This window comes from Dromiciops gliroides, chromosome 2, assembly GCF_019393635.1.
Source record: "Dromiciops gliroides isolate mDroGli1 chromosome 2, mDroGli1.pri, whole genome shotgun sequence".
In the NCBI taxonomy this organism is placed as follows: Eukaryota; Metazoa; Chordata; class Mammalia; order Microbiotheria; family Microbiotheriidae; genus Dromiciops; species Dromiciops gliroides.
In genome coordinates this window covers 549519784-549533927 of record NC_057862.1, presented here as the reverse complement: position 1 = coordinate 549533927, position 14144 = coordinate 549519784, and the positions used below count along the sequence as shown (strand labels likewise).

The 14144-nt window shown below is 39.8% G+C and overlaps 1 long non-coding RNA gene across 2 annotated transcripts in view; it reads right to left on the bottom strand.

The window, feature by feature from the left end:
• Positions 1-932: 932 nt before the first annotated feature.
• LOC122743026 overlaps positions 933-14144 on the bottom strand; it is a 29230-nt gene continuing 16018 nt past the window's right edge. Inside the window, exons 2-3 of one of the 2 annotated variants that reach the window (XR_006354969.1) lie at positions 12199-12314; positions 933-1098 (exon numbers count right to left, since the gene is read on the bottom strand). This is a non-coding gene — a long non-coding RNA (uncharacterized LOC122743026). Of the gene's footprint in view, positions 1099-1735; positions 2000-11644; positions 12315-14144 lie in introns of those variants that run through there. The other variant, XR_006354968.1, reaches the window with a different exon arrangement.

Here is a 14144-nt window from a genome sequence, read left to right as displayed (position 1 = left end):
CAATTAAGCACATTCTGTAGAAATGAAGTGCTGAGAGAATACAATTTGAGAGAGAGAGAGAGAGAGAAAGAAAGAAAGAGAAAGAACAACCCAGCAGTAATATGATGCTTTTGGTTTGAAGAATACATTCCTCACAGGAGCACTATGATGTAAAGACTACAGGAATTAGTATCTCAGTTTTACAGATGAGGAAACTGAGGTTCAGAAAGGACAAGTGACTGACCTGCAGTCACAATTTAACAAGTGTCCTCCGACCCCAAGTTCATTGTTCTTTCCAATACAGCCTGCTACATCCAGTAGTGGAAAACAAAATGGCAAATTAATTTTCCAGATTATAATATTCATAATAGCCCCATTCTGCTCATCCTTTATGTAGACATTAAGCAGCTAGGTGGCAGAGGGAGTAGAATGCTGGACTTGGAATCAGGAAGACTTGAGTTCAAATGTGGCCTCAGATACTGGGTGGGCTTGAGCAAGTCATTTAATCTTAGTTTTCCCATCTGTAAAATTGGGATTAATAATACCACTCACCTCCAAGGGTTGTTGTGAGGATCAAATGAGATAATATTTGTAAAGTGCTTAGCACAATGCCTGGCACATAGTAGGCACTATATAAATGCTAGCTTTTATTATCAACTAAGCAAAGAACCTGACTAAATGCATCCAGTAAATGAAATCTCACCTCTAGGGACTGGTATTTTCTTCCCAGAAAAGAAATTACAATTGAACTTGTTTACTTTGTTCTTGTCACTTTGTTGTTACAAGTGTGTGACTGCAGACATACAGAAAAACAATAGGTACTCGAGGAAAAAAAAATGGGCATTTTCCTTGAATAGTTTTCAAGTAGACAGACAAAATATATTAAGGCAATTATGTTCTGAGACCAAGTCTTGACAGAACACAACAGTCTGAGACAAATGGTATGTCCTCATCTGGTGAGAGGTGAGAGAGTCTATGGAGGCTCATTGTTCCATGACCAGCAGGCAGTCTCTGCTCTGACTAGTCCTAGTTCAGAATGCTGTTCTGTTTTGCTTTGGGGGACACCAACATATCATTTCCAGACTTCTGTATTTGTCCTCTCTGGGATGATCCTCACATCTGAAAAAAATACATGTGAGATTTGAATTGTAATTTTAAAAGCCTTTTGAATCTCAGCGTTGGGTTAGCTTGCCAAATGACCAAACTTTGAAGCATTTGAAAATGTAGCCAGCCCTTTCTTTAAGGTCAGTAAGAGTTGGTGAGGAAGGTGGAATAGCCTACTATAGGAATATGGAAGTGAAGTATAGACCTTAATCACACCATACCACACTCTGATTGGGCCTTAATCTGTCAATTACCTGAAATGAATAAGACCAACCAACTAAACTACTTTCACTCAGCATGTCTAAAAACCTATCGAAGAGAATTCACAAGATGGCGCTTCCTGCAGTGGATTTTCTGAGAATTTTTCTTATTATATACAACACTAACACTAGGAAATAGGCAGAAATAGAGGTAGAAAAGTGAACAAAGTCCAAGTGACCACATGTCTTAGCAAGTAGTCCAATTCCTTCTGACGCTGACAGCTTGATTCTGGCTTACTGATACAGTAGGATACTCAATGATGCTGGACAAATGTTGCCTGAATTTCTTCTTAGCTTCCACTCAAGCAGTTCTAATGTTTAAGGAGTTATTTTCTTCAGTGAAGTTTTGTACTTCTCTTACCACTTGATCAATTCTGAATTTTAAGGCATCGTTTTCTTCAATATTTTTTGTTTCTATTACCAATCCATTAGTACTCTTTTCATAATTTTCTTATATTGTTCTCATATCTTTTCCCAATTTCTCCTCTGCAACTCTTATTTGATTTAAATTTTTTTTGTTGTTTTGCTGTCTTTTTAAAATCTCTTTCTTTAGCTCTTCTAGGAATTCTTGTTGGGTTTATGTGTAATCTGCATTTTCTTTGAGGCTTTGCTTGTACATTTTTTCATTGTGGTATTCATTGGTAGACAGAACATATCTAAGGTATAAAGAAGCAAATAGAAATACTGCGTTGAGCCGATTGTGTAAGAGATAGAAAACAGTCATCATACTTTAATGGAGTAAAAGATGGTGCCATGGGAAAGATATTAAAGAATGTGAATTCTTTCCTTGCTGTGCTAAATTCCTATACTCAGTCCCTTTCTACTTTTCCTGCTCCTTTTTCAGTTTACTTACCTGGCTCTCAACAGTCTCTTCAACAGTTACTTTGACCTTATTTTCTGCTTTGTACCACTGAGACTGTTTGGAGGAAATAGGCTTCCTTTTATTCTTATCCAGTCTCAGGCCTCATTTCCTATGTGGACCAGGTGACTACAACATAGCAGCTTCCACTGATGAACAGACCACATAGTGACCTCCTGAATTGGCAGCTAAAATATCATCATGAGCCAGAATTCCCATTCAGTGGAACCCAAAGAGTGACCCCAATGACCATGGGAAGTGTTGCCCAAGATAGCCATGTCTGCTCATAGCCATCAGTCACTCACCACTGATGGGCTGACTTTGGACCATAGTAAAACAACTCCACTGATCATCTTATCCAACCTCCTTACTTTACAGCAGAGGAAGTTTAGGTCCAGAAAGTTTGTGACCTATTCAAGGTCATGCAGGTATGACAACCAAAATTTGAACCCATATCCTCTAATTCCAAATTCAGGAATGCTTCCAGTTCATTGCAACAAGTGTTTCATACACTCACAGAACCTGAAGAGAAATTCTTTCTACAGCATTCCAGAAAGGAAAAAAACAATGCTAAATAACTCACTTAAAGAAATATGGTCATGGGTAATTCACTATCTGTTAAGACCGATCATACAACTTTTGGACAGGCAAAATCTACCTTTCTGTATCTTTTAACCTGGTAATTTTGCCTCCTTGGGTTAAGTCTAATCTCTTCTCCAAATGCTTAAAACCTACTGTTGTCTGTGTGTGTGTGTGTGTGTGTGTGTGTGTCTCTCTCTCTCTCTCTCTCTCTCTCTCTCTCTCTCTCTCTCTCTCTCCTCTAAGTGCCTCCTATCAGGTGTTGAGGGAGATACAAAGTTTAGGCTATGGTAATAATAGCTCTAAATGGTAACAATAGTACTTGCCTCACAACAACCCTGGGAAGTAATTCATGAAAACAGTGTTGCCCACATCTTTCAAATAAGGAAACCGTACTTTAGAGAGGTTGAATGATGGTTCCACGTGAGGCTGGGGTTTCTGATGCTAAAGCCTGTGCTTAGATCTACCGCCCATAAAGTATGATGGGGGATGTGATGAGTAGGCAAACAATTGCAATATAATAAATATAGATGTGACTCTAATTTAATAATGGGTACACAATATAAGTATAATGATCATAAGTATAACTGTATTAGAAAATGATATATGCTATTATTGGGACAGGAGAAAAAAGCCCTGGAATCAGTACCTTTCACCAAGGTTTAAATCTTCTGCCTGTTACTTACTAGCTGTGTGATCTGGGTCAAGTCACTTCACTACTCTAGGTCTCATTTTTCTCTGTAAAAATAAGTGTTATTTAATCTCAACTCTGTCACTGATTGGTCGTGTCAATTGATTCAAGTTCATCTTCCTTTCTGGGCCTCATTTCCCTCCTCAGTGAAATGAGGGAGTCAAAGCAGATGATCTTGAAGGTCCCATCTAGCTTCCAAGACTATCATCCTATAAGAGGGATGCAAGCAAGGGATTTCATGGGGTGTAAGTAAAGATCATCACCAGCTAGAAGAATCACAGTAAGCTTCATAAAGGAAGCAGTAGCATTTGAGTTGAGCTTTAAAGGGCGATGAGGGATTCAACACATGAAAGGGGAAGCTTGTTGACATAAAATGACATTAGGCACATAGGAGGGTCCAGTTTGACTGTACTGTAGAGGCCAGTCAGCTCAGCCCAGAGCGCTGAGCTGGGAGTCATTTTCAGAAAGAGAACAGTTGAAGCTATTTGCTTCAAGGAGAGAACTAAAGGCCTGGGAATGAATAAGATCATCAAGGGACTGTAAGTGGAAAGAGAAGATAATAGAGACAAGGAAAGAACATTTGGAGAGTGTTCACTTCAAGGGGTCAGGAAGAACAGTAGACCAGCATGCTCTTTCACCCACTTCCCAATTTTGCTAAGGTCCTCAAGCATGTCCAGACTTCTCAATTTAGAAACCACACAACAAAAGCTCTAAGCTGTTTTTACAGAGATTTGATCCTTGCTCTGAACTTTATTTTTCAATATATTCTTTCTCTCTTTTAAAGATTATTTTATTGTATTCCTCTTTGCTCAAGATATCTTTGAGAAATGTAGTGCACTAAATATTAAATTAATGGGAAGGGGAGTGGAGGAAGGGAGAAATGGTGTTAACCACTAGAATTATTAAAATAGCATATCTGGCTCAATAGACATGTCTGGCAAGTCTGACCTGTAGGAAATTTAACTCTGTCCAGCAAGTAATTGTAAACTGCACTGAATGGGACTCCCAAAGTCACTATGCATTTTGTAGGCTGTTTGCCACATAGATGAAGAAATCATGTCTGAATAGAGAGTAGCTGGTGTTTGTTAAAAAGAATGGGCTTCTCCAGACTACAATCTTCTCAAGCTTTCAACATGGACCATTAGGATAACAACTGAGGATTAAAGGCACTTTATCCAATCAAGTTCATTGGGTGTGGACCATCTTATTGACAGCAGCATGTGTGAAAACAGGCATAAAAGGAAGCCCACTGATAGTAATAGACTTAATTTCTGGTTGGTTTCTGTCTTTTTAAAAGGTTCTGGCAGAGAGTGTGCATTGCAGGAATGGAGAGCATTTCTGACATTCATAATGGGATCCTGCCACAAAGAGAGATCTAACACTTGGTAATAGCTATAAAGGAAAGAGGGAACATCATCTGGAGGTCAGGAAAGCTGAGTTTTGTTCTCCCCCGACACACACACACACACACACACACACACACACACACACACACACACACACACACACACACACACACACACACACACACACACACCCCTAGCTAGGTCAGGGACCTGCTGAATAACTGCCAATAGGGCCAGGCTCATGAGGAGTCAGTTGCTTGCTTGATGTGATCAGCAATTCTGAGAAAGCCTCCCTTGTCCCAAAATAGCTCCTCAACAAACCAGTCATTGGTCCCTAAAAATCACTCATGTGGGATGATTTCAAGGGTTCAGAGTTCAGCCCATCTTGACTCAAATTATTCCCCCCATCTTCCTACCAGGTGCTTTAGAGCACTTCACTTAGAGACTGGATCTGGGTTCAAATCTCAGTTCTGTTTCTTATTATTGATGTGATCTTGGATAATCCCTTAACCTCTCTGGGCCTCATTTTCCTCATCTAGAGGGGGGTAGTATTAAATAAACTCTGAGATCTCTTCCAGTGATGTATGCAGTGATGGTCCTATGGTTCACAGAACCTCTGAGCTGTAGGAAGTCAGAGGCCACTTAGTCTAATGTGAACTTGAATTAGAATGACTTCCTGGATCTCCCTGATATGTGGTCATATAGCCTTTGCATAAAGAACTCCAGTGAAGGTGGACATATAACATGCTAGAGCAACCCATTCTGCTTGTGTTTAGCTCTAATCATTCAGACATTTTTGCTTGTAGCATGCATAAATCTGCCTCTTTGCAATACCCACCCATTACTCCTAGGTCAGCCCTCTGGGACTAAGAAGATCAAATCATATCTTCCAAGGGAAAGTTCTTCAGACACTTGAAGACAGGTATTATGTCTCTTCTCTTCTCAGGACGAAAATATCCCCAGTTACTTCAATTAATTTTCATATGACATGCACTCTATGTGGCAAGGGTAAGGATGATTTATCATTGTGGTTGACCTCCAAAGTACTACTTGATAGTAGTTTATTTGATTTTAAATTTGTACTATTAAAACCATAGAATGCTCGAGTTTGAAGGACCGTTAGATTATGCCTACTCCAACCCCATCATTTTATAAATGAGGAAATTGAGGCCCAGAGAATAGAAGTCCTTTGTTCAAGGTCACCCAACTAGTAAGTGACAGAACCAGGTTTCTTGGCCCCCAGTCTACTTCTACTTCAATTATACCATAAATATTCTTTCTAGAAGGCATGGAAATACCATACCTGGGAAATGTGATCATATTGTCACAGATTATTTTGGCACCTTGCCAGGAGAGCAGCTATAGAGTCAACCTCTTTCCTCCACTAGATAAAGTATGAAGGTCCTCACAATCTGGCTCCAGTCTACCTTTCTAGGCTTAGGGCACATTGTTTTATGTCCTTTCTTGCCAAAATACTGGTCTGCTATTTAATGTATATTCCATTCCATGGGGTAAGGGCAGAGGTTAAGGTTTGAGGTGGCAAGAACATGTCAGAGAAGTTAAGTGAAGCATATGGGGAATGGAGGGACAAGTTATGGTATATGAAATATGTTAGAATACTTCTAAGGGGATCATTTTAGAAAAATCTGTGAAGACCTTTATGAACTGATACAAAGTGAAATGAGCAGAATTGAGAGAATAATAATAGCTTTTTAAGGAGAAAGCAACTTTGAAAGACTTGGGAACTCTGATTAACACCATGACAAAATACAGTTCCAGAGGACTCATGATGAAGCATGAATTTATAAATGAAAAACTGATTGAGCACAGATTACAAATTGAGATTTTCCTTCTTTCCTTCCTTCCTTCCTTCCTTCCTTCCTTCCTGGATCTCTCTTTTTCTTTCTTTCTTCCAACATGACTAATATGAAAATTGTTTTTACTCTATTAAATATCTTTGGAAAGGGTTTGTTTTTCATGCTTTCTCAGTGGAGAGGTAGGAGAGGTGAGAAGGAAAGGCTTCAGAGCTAAAAATAAAATAAAATAGGATTAAAAAAAAAGTTAAACATGGTTAGAGCAACTGGAATGGTAGAGTGGCCTACACATGTGAGGGGCTATGACTGATTAGGAGCTCAGGGGTCCCAGGGTAGGAGTTCTAGAAATGAAAGGGTAAAGTCCTTAGGACATGGTTTCTGGTCCTGGAAACCAAATGGTTTTTAAGAATATAGTAGAAGAGTAAAGCTTTTCACATGAAACAAGGTTTTAATGAGGAATGGGAAAAAAGAAATGGAGGAAGGGCTAAATATGTTGGGTCAAATAAGAACACTGGATATATGGTGGGGAAGCATTATTAGGAAGCAAGAATTTGGGTATATTACAAAGAAGTGGGCAATCACCTGAGACAATTTTGAGTTACTTCCTACACTGTATTGTCAGAGTGCCAGCCTCTGCTGAGGGCTGTGTGATGGAGAAGGTCAGACCAAATGTATGGGTGGATCTTAACCACATTTGGTGGACCGGATGATGCTTTTCTTAAAATGTCTAAATATGGTCATGTTGTTGTTGTTTCAAACAGACCATAACATTCGTAGAACCTGAGAAGGAAAGCCAATGATAAGATGTTCCAGTTCATGGTAGGTTAGCCAGGGTTGAGTAACATCAGTTCTCATGACTTATGTTTGGATAGGCACTTATATGTTTATAGAGTGCTTAAAGGTTTATAAAGTGGTTTTTTTCAATATATATCCCATGGAAATAGGCAGCATAAATATAAAAATCTCTGTTTTATGGATGAAGAAAGAAGCCCAGAGAAGTGAAATTATGAGTACAGTTATACAACTCAAGTGTGTTACTAAAAGTCGAGTTGGGATTTGAACCTTCAGGTCTCCTGACTTCAGGTCCAGTGGTCTTCCCATTATACCATACCAGGCTGGCTCTAAAGCACAATAACTCGTTGGTGATAGGGCAGCCATGGTAAACAAGCATATGCCAAAGAAGGATGCTAGAACTGAGCAAAGGATCTCAATTTCTCCCATGTTGAACTTTTTGGTCCCTCATTTTAAACACACCTACACCTGATTAAATAGTAGGTGGTCATTATAACCAGAGCAGAAGCCAAAAAGCTCTTTGGACTAAAAGAACTCATTTAGGATGTAGGCCCCTTGGAGTTTGGGGTGAACACATGGCATTTTGGTTTTCCCAATGGCAAAAAAGTAATAACAATCAAGGCCTTTGTCTTGGCTTCATCAGTTCTCTGATGTATCCCTATTAACCAGTTTAATTGCCTTCCCCTTCCAAACCTACACCTATTTCAAACTCTGCTTTTTCTGTATAGGCTGCCATCTTTTTACCATTCTTCCAGTTTTATAACTCTGGATTCACCTTCCATTCTTCCCTTTCCTTCATCTCCGATCCCCATCTAATCACGTTGTTAAGTTTTGTTGATTATTCCTTCACAACATTTCTCACATCTTTCCACTCACACAATCACAGCTCTGGTTCAAACCTCATCACTTGACTTATTAAATTAGGCTGACAATTGATCTCCCAGCTCTCTTTCTCTCCCCTCTCTAATTTATTTTCCACAAAATTACCAAAGTAATCTGCTTAAGGCACAAATCTAACCATGTCACTCTTCCTACTTGAGAATCCTTAGTGGCTCCCTATTACCTCTAGGGAGAAAAAAATATAAACTCCTCAGTTTGTGATTTTCACACCTTCTCACCCTGCCTCCTTCCTACCTTCCAGAACTATTTCACATTGTTTCCATTTACTCACTCTTTTTCAGGTAAACTGGCTTACTGTTGCTGTTTCCTCCACTTGCCATTTTATCCTCTGTGCCTGCATCTTTGCACAAGTTGCACCCTGTCTCCTTTCCTCTGCCTCTTAGAGTGTTCGACTTCCTTCAAGGTTCAATTCATGTGCCACCTTCTATGTGAATTTTTTTCCCAATTTCCCCAGTTGAGTTTTATATCTTCTGAAAATAGATTATATTTACCTTTCTGTATACATCTTGTGTCCTCCCAATAGAATGTAAGCTCCTTGAGGGCAGGGACTGTTTTCACTTCATCTTTATATCCCTTTGGACATAGACATATAACAGGTGGCACAGTGAATGGATAGAGTGTCAGTCCTGTAGTAAGGGAGACCTGAGTTTCCTGAGTTCAAATCCAGCCTCAGACACTTACTGTGTGACCCTGGACAAGTCACTTAACCCTGGTTGCCTCAGTTTCCTCAAGTATAAAATAAGCTGGAGGAAGGGCAAACTACTCCAATACTTTGGCCAAGAAAATCCCAAATTGGGTCATGAAGAATAGGATACGACTAAAACTAAACTAAACCAAACCAAAACTAAACAACAACACAAATGCCTATTGAATTGAATCATATCATTATATCACCATGGTCTTTTGTTAATGATGTTAAGTTAATGTTGTTAATGATGGCAAGTCATTTCATTTCCTGGACTTACTACCTGTGTGTTCTTGGGCAGGTGGTTTCTTCATCTGCCCAATAAAGGGATTAGATGAGATAATCTCTAAGATCCCTTTGAGTGCTAACATTCTATGTTGCTTATGAATCCTAACAGCTCTGTATACATACATACATACATACATACACACATACATACACATACACACATATATACATATATACATACATACATACATATATATATATATATATGTCTGTGGTCCCTGGGCAGCTTCAGCAGATCACGCATTTCTATTCATTTTCCACATGTATTGTTTAGGTTTCAGTCTTGTTTGCCCTTTAAGGTATGCATTGCTTTCAATCTATGTGCTTCCTGTCCTTACCACCCTCAGTAGAATATTGACTGAGCAAAGAGGAAGCTTGAGGTACTAGTTCAGCTTCCAGATTCACCTCCCTGGTAACCTGTTCTGAAATTCAACTCATGATAGGGACAAACCAGTCTGGGAGATGTTTGGAAGTGTATTGTGTGGTTTCTTTCTTTTATTTTCTCTAGACAAATGTCTGTATCCCATATTAGAATATCAATGTTACAGAGGTGGTAAGGTACTGGACTTGGAGGTAGGAATCAAATCTACCTTCAGCCCCTTTCTAGATGGATGACGCTGGATAAATCATTTAAGTTCTTCTAACTTCAGTTTATCATTTATTAAACTGGAATAATAATAATAATAACTTTAGCATTTATCTTCCAGTGTTGTTGTATAGATTAAATGAGATCATGTATGTAAAGTGCTTAAAAAAATGTTAAAGCTCAGGGGTAGCTAGGTAGTGCACTAGTCCTGGATTCAGGAAGACCTGAGTTCAAATCAGCCCTTAGATATTTGACACTTACTAGCTGTGTGACCCTGGGCAAGTCACTTATCTCTCATTGCCCTGCCCCCCAAAATATGTTAAAGTTCTAGGTTAATGTCAATGATTATTATACTATGTCAACAAATCAATTCGATTCACCTAACTTTTATTGAGACTCGCTACATGCAGAAAATGATTATCAGACCCTGAGGAAGATAGAAAGAGAAATGGAACATAGTCTCTGCTCTCATAGAGCTTATAATCTAGTAGAATCACAGTGGAGTAATAGAGATTGTCAGACTTGGAATCAGAAAACCTGAATTTGAAACCTGGCTCTATTCACTAGTAATGTGTCCATGGGCAAGTTAGTTCACTTCTCTGAGTCTCAGCTTCCTCATCTGTAAAATGAGGTGAAACTGCTAGGGGCAGCTAGGTGGCACAGTGGATAAAGCACCGGCCCTGGATTCAGGAGGACCTGAGTTCAAATCCGGCCTCAGACACTTGACACTTACTAGCTGTGTGACCCTGGGCAAGTCACTTAACCCCAATTGCCTCACCAGAAAAAAAAAAATGAGGTGAAACTCCTTGCACTTCCATACCTCACTTGTGAGGGAAAAGCTTTGCAAATCTTAAAGCGCTGTGGGAATGAGTTGTTATTTCTGCTAAGAGAAAGAGCAGGGAAAAGACACGTATACAAATACATAAGTGGTATCCCAAAAAGTGCAGGAAAAAGTAGAAGGAAGAGAGGCTAGTGGGGGGAGGCTGCATGATAAAAGACCATTCCAGGCCTAGGGAAAGACATGAGAAAAGACGAGAAGCAGCATAGTCCATGGTATGTTTGATAGAAAAAGAATTTCATTTGGCTGGCATATAGTGGATAGGGGGAGGGAGCAGTGAGATGCAGCTCAGAAGGTCACATGACACCAGATTGGGGAATTGGGGGTGGGGAACCTTGTGAGTAACCATCTCTTCACCAGCCTGTGTATGGAACTCACCCCTGTGATCACATTACAGGTTGGAGCAAGGGTAGCAGTAAGATTGAGGGGAAGTGGAAGAAAGTGTGAACGAACTGTACCTGCTTCTTCATACCCTCTATCAAGCCTACTCAATGATTTCCTCATGGCAACAGTAGCCACAGAGTAGTATGTTGTTAAACCCACAAGCACTGGAGGCCAGTGAAAGGTGACTCTTTGCTGTCCCCTTCTAAATTGCTCTGTGAAATGAAGTTTGCCCTTAGCACAGTACTTGGCAAAGGTGAATATTTAAATGCTTGTTGACTGACTGACTTATGAATTTCCTTTGGCATTCTATCATGAATTTGGACTCGACTCCTGGGCATTTCCATCTACAAACAACCAGCTGCTTGGTCATAAATGACACTTGCTATGTACTGTCTCGCTAGTTGAAGAGATATACCTAGAGCAGAATAGCTGCCTTCATACAGAAAGAATACACAACCAATTATTTCACCATTCCTAGTAAATGGCTCATGGTAGATGGGTCAAAAGAAATAATATTTTTCAAGTGTTTAGTATGGTACCTGGCATTTAACAGATAAGCTTGACAAATGTTTGTTTCCTTCTTCCTTCCATTCCCCATAGTTATAGAGCCATGGTTAGTTACAACTCAAAGGAACCTTGGAGATCACCTGGTTTGCCTCTCTTATTTCACAAATGAGGAAACTGAGGCCCAGAAAGGAGAAGGGAGTTGCTGAAAGTTCCGTAGCTAGCCAATGAGAGAGCTGAGATGGGACTCATAGAATTTGGAATCATAAGCACTGGGTTTGAGTTCAGACTCTATCACTTTCTAGCTATGTGACTTTCAACAAGTCACTTTCCCTCTCTAGGTCTCAATTTTCTAATCTGTAAAATAAAGTGGTTGAACCAGATGATCTCTAAGGCCTGTTCCAGCTTTCACATTAGGTAACACAGATGTAATCTTCAGGCCTCCATATTTGTCCAAAACCAGCCTCTCACTTTGTAAGCTCTCCTGAAAACAGTTCTGACTTCTGTAGGTTTCCCATTAGGGGCCATTTGGCAAATTCCCATCTGGTTCCTTTACATACGGCCCAGTTTCCTGTTTTGTTTATTTTACTTTGTTCTTGAGCATTGTGGTGGTTGCCTGCTTCTCAGACAGCAACAATCGTCCTCAGGTTTCCAGTGACTGCTGGCTGCTCAGAGCTTCTCAGCAGAAGGTTCCCCACTTCTTTTCTGTAAAATGAGACAGAAATACATTCGAGGCTGCTGCGAAATGATATGATCAAATCATATAAGCACAAATGGTATGCATGTGGTAAGTGGTCAACCACAGCTGTGACTTGAAGTCATTTCATTTTTTCTTGACACTGAGAAGACAACTGTATTATAAGTTGTAGAAGAAGGAGGAAGGAGAAAATCATAAGCCAGCAAAACATCTGTAGGGTGCCCAGGAATGGCCTAATTGAGCAGAGAGTGGATTTACAGGGGAGCATGTAGACGGCCAAGGATGCTTTCATGTAACTGGGGAAATTGAGTCATCCCACACATGAAAATGGAATACCTACAGGCTAAAGCAACTGGCGGAAATCCTGCACTGAGAAATTGAATAAAATGGGAGGAGAGGAGTGAGAGGGGAGAGGAAAAAAATTTCTTTCTGTCCATTGAAAAAATTAAAATGTAATTTAAAAAAAGAAAAGAAAATAGAATGTCTGGGGTGGATTAGCCACCTGATTTCTTACATCCTAAGTCTTTAGGATCAAGTCTTCTCTTTCTTTTCTCCTTTGCAAACATCTCTTGGATTTACCTTTTCCTCTCCAGTATTATTACTCAAATCCTAGTCCTGACCTCATTTCATTATGCCTGGATTCTTGTAAGAGCTCCCTAACTTGCCTATATTGTTTCCCCTTCCCCTCCAGTCTGCACATTGCTAGATTAATCTTTGTAAAACAAGCTTTCATCTGACTTCTAAGACCCCCCAAGTTGGCTCCAACCTAGCTTCTCCAGTTTACATTATTTTTCCCATTATTTCCTTATACACAGTATCCAGCCAGACTTATCTATCTGGATACTTTGTCTAGTATCCAAACTGGACAAATAGCCTTTCCTCCATTATTTTCCTGCAGTCTCTGGCTTCCATATAGATTAACACAGGCCATTACCACATTTCCCAGTTTCTGTAATGCACATACTCCCTCCCCTCACCACTACCTTTTAAAACCCTTTTCTTTCAAGACCCTGGGGCCTTGATGCTTCCTCACATCTTCTCAATGAAAAATTATCTCTTGTGACAAAATAATGGGATTTAGCAGATACTCAAAGACCCACCTGGAGATTAATCGAGACTGATTGAATCAAGTGAGAATGATTGACTGCTGATTAAACCTGCTTCAAGCTGATTGGTTGGTGTCCTCCAAATCCATTGGTTCACTGAACTTGAAGGTGTTCTCATGTTAAGTTCAAAGTCTAGCTTCTGAGAACAATACCTTCTTAAGGGCTAGCCAGGTGTGATTACAATCCAATTAACTTGAAGTAGGCTTTGTTTCTTCTAGGAACAGGTGTTCCTTGATGAAACACTCTTCTTCCTCAAATTTTCCTAGAGAAGGGCAATGATTGTGTTTTCTTGTTATACACCATTCCCCCAGAGTTTAAAACAGTGCCTTAATTAATACAAGTTTGTTGAACCAAAATCGAATTGAATGTCACTACCCTGCTCTAATGTCTACAATGGCTCCCTATTGGTAACTGTGAGTCCATACTCATCTTTTAACCTTCAAGGTCCTCTGTCAGGATATTGAGACACTGTAGGGCTGAGAATAAGAAAGAGGAGCCAGTATTGCTATTTGCATGGGAATATTTCCTCCTTAGCCTGCTACTCCAAAGGTGTAGCTGAAGAGTAAAGTTATTCATTAAAGAATGTAGAAGATTGGTTCTGGATGGCAAAAGACAGGAGAAATGAAGTCAGTCTGGGTGTGGAAAGTGCTAGAACACTGTAGAAGAGTCTATGGCTGTGGTGGGTTGTTCGTTTCAACATGGGAAGAGTGAGTTAAGGAAGGAGCGAAGAGG